The sequence below is a fragment of the Halyomorpha halys genome, unplaced genomic scaffold (genome assembly GCF_000696795.3).
Source record: "Halyomorpha halys isolate HHAL.00 unplaced genomic scaffold, Hhal_1.1 Scaffold620.1, whole genome shotgun sequence".
NCBI lineage: Eukaryota > Metazoa > Arthropoda > Insecta > Hemiptera > Pentatomidae > Halyomorpha > Halyomorpha halys.
Window position 1 is genome coordinate 76,973 of NW_027107900.1, and position 3,254 is coordinate 80,226.

Sequence of the window (3,254 nt, forward strand, 5' to 3'; positions counted from 1 at the left end):
ACAGTCGAGTATCCCGAACGAAATCCCACTTGGAAATCATTTAGAATTTTGTTTACATTAACTCAGTGTATAATCGATTCAACAAAATACCAGTAAATATCTTGATAATGACATTAATGAAGGATATTCTTTTGAAATTTTCCACCCTGTGAACATCCTCTTTCTTGAACAACGGGTAAAGGACTGACTCGGTGAAACTTTGGAGGATCCTTCCTGTATTAAAATAATAGTTAAATTTCTTAACAATTTGTAGTACACAATCAGGAAAAATTCATAAGGCACATAATCAAATCATCACACATTTCCAAGAATGATTGACCTCTAGTATTCAAAATTGTGTCTTTAGATTTTATATTTCAATTTCCTAAACATTTTTCCTGAGAAATGTATTCTGGAATTACTTGCCACTCCGCCACTCTTACATTCATGTCACCTACAAGAACGTAAATTTCGTTAAATGAAAGAAAATTTAATAATCGTGAAAATGTTCATCCCAACAGACAGCAGTAATTTAAACAACCGGTTTAATATAAAATTTTTTATTTACACTACGCACTTCAATTATATTCCTCTCATCAAATCTAACAAAGTCGCTCGTAACATTGCCAACTGTTAAATTATTTTTTAATCTCTAACACTCCACCGTTTGCCCTACCTTCAGTCTTAGTTTTATTTGTTCCTATCCATATTAATTTAAAATCACTTCATCTTATACCTAAGTATAAGTTATAAATAATTTTCATATTTTAAAGTTACAGATTTAATTAAGAATGTTTAATATAGAGCTATATAAATTGAAAAAAGTTGATAAATAAGTTTATTAGCCAATCCACTAGCATTGAATATAATTGTTTTTAATTCAATATTTGTACTAAACTTACGAGCCTTACTTGCGTTGACCTGACAGGCGGATGTATTTCATATATTATTATTATACTTCAGAGTATTTATTGAAGTACTAGATACAACAGTGTCTGTATTATTTTTATCTTCTCTTCGTATTTAAGTAGATCCTCTTCTTTCTTCTGCTTTTGTTGTTGAATCTATACGTTCCGCTTATAGATTCTTAATATTTTCTGAGAATTCGATATTAGTTATTTCCTTTAATTATCCCATACCATTTTCTTGACTAAACACTACCCTTTTTTTTTCTTTCCAAATAAAATTGTGGTTATTAACCAATAAACAGTTATTCTGAACGGAAACTGGAATTTTTGATCCTATTTCCTTCAGACATTTTCTCAAAAATAAAGGCTTTCCTATAACCTGCCTCTGTGAGTACAAAAGATCTCTTTCCATAAAAATTGAGGTACCTTTTAAATGCCTGTTATGTTTCCTTTCTCAGAAAATTCTGCGCTAATAATTTTTTTGCTTGCGTGATGATTGCATAAAAGTCGAGCACAGTTAATAATATTTTCAAGCATATCTTGTGCATTAGTGCAGAGTTGTTTAATGCTTTGTATACAATCCTCAAGAACTTAAATCAATACTTCTAAATTTCACACCATTCTTCTTTATTTTCCTTTGAATAAATTCAGACAGTATTTTATTTACTTCAGGTTGTATCTGAATTCCTGTCATAATATACACCAATATTGTACTTTGTCGCCACTATTTTAATTTTTTTTTTTTCCACAGTTTGTAATTTATTGTCAATTAATGTACCAAACAAGATCATTAACTAATTTAGTGCTAAATTACTGATATCTAGGTCCTCAGACAATTTCTGTTTCTTCCATTTACTCTTTCAGGATTGTTAGTTTTCATTTTTTTACTTATATCTTTCTTTAATGATTTGGCATTTTATTCATTCTTTTTTTCCCCATCAGTCAGAAGTATAGAATTTGTTTAGTTTTGTTTTATTGATTAATTTTCAAGTAATAAAAATAGGTTCTTAAACAAACTGATAGACTGTGTGCACCTGTAAAAGTAAGTTTAATTATAATGTATAGAGTAGATGTAGAATGCTGGCTATAATTCCTTACGTTATATTTATTTTATTTTATTTTTATTATATTTAATCTTTATAGTGCCTTATATATTGTTCCATGAAAAGAAATTAAAAGGATCCTGAGAAGTACAAAGATTGTGATTTGATAACAAGTGATTTTGAATATTACATTTTAAAATTAAACCAAACTGTAATTTACTGGGATCATTGGGCAGATTGTGTTAATAAAAATATTCCACTTCTGTTGAAACTAGAGTAAGACTTATTTTTTTATTTATTTCCTATAAAAGGGACAAAATTACAATTTGTACAAGTAACTTTTTTAAACAAAAATAAGTTTAAGGAATTAAATATAAAAGATATATATTGATATATTACATATATTGATAATGATAGTTTTTGATTATTGAAATTTAAAACATATTAAGTTGAATTGTAAAGTAAAAATATAATTTTTCAAACCTGTCATTTTCTCATCAAAGTTGTGGTCCCTTTTATACAAATAATAAGTAATAAATGTTAGGATGTATTTTAAAAAGGTTAAGTTTGATTCAAAGATGTTAGGTTTGTTGTTTTTAAGATATTGTAAACTAATAATCTCCATTAGATAACTGATAATAAAAAAAGGTACATTTTGAAGCGGTTGACCAATATTTTTAAATATTTTATTAATTTTAACATAAACCTTGTTTCTGTTATAATATACTGTTTAAGTTGTATTCTTTTATAGTTTTTTTCTCTTTTAAGCGCTGTTAGTTATGAAGCAATTAATGATTACTATTAAAAATCATAAAATTGTATTACATATCACAACCTTTTGGCGCATGTCTTTAAAAATATTGAAAATCATCTTACCTCTTTCAAATGTATTATTCTTCATTTATTAAAGTATTATTTGAGTAGAATATATAATATATTACCATGAAGTCACACTTTTAAACAACAGGTTACATAACATTTTTTAAAAAGAGATAACATCTTTGTCTAATTATTTGTACAAGCTGTATTTTATAGAGTAATTTCTGATCATAATGAAGGAACATAGATTCTGACAATACACATAGATTCTGACATATACACACACTAAAACACATATTGTGCATATTGCAACATTATATATTATAAACACTCTAAACATACAAAGAAATATAATTTTACATATTTTACAATAGTTTTGCAACAAGTACCCAAATATCTTGGCCAGTATCATTATTTCTGTACCTCATATGTAAACTATCGAAAATAGGATGAGGAATGTTTGGTGGTCCATTTTATTAGACGTGATATATATATATATATATAT

General features: G+C 26.7%; 1 protein-coding gene across 1 annotated transcript in view; it reads left to right on the forward strand.

The window, feature by feature from the left end:
- Positions 1-3,254, forward strand: part of Cdc6 (Cell division cycle 6) — a 19,162-nt gene that overhangs the window by 12,048 nt on the left and 3,860 nt on the right. The window lies entirely within an intron of this gene.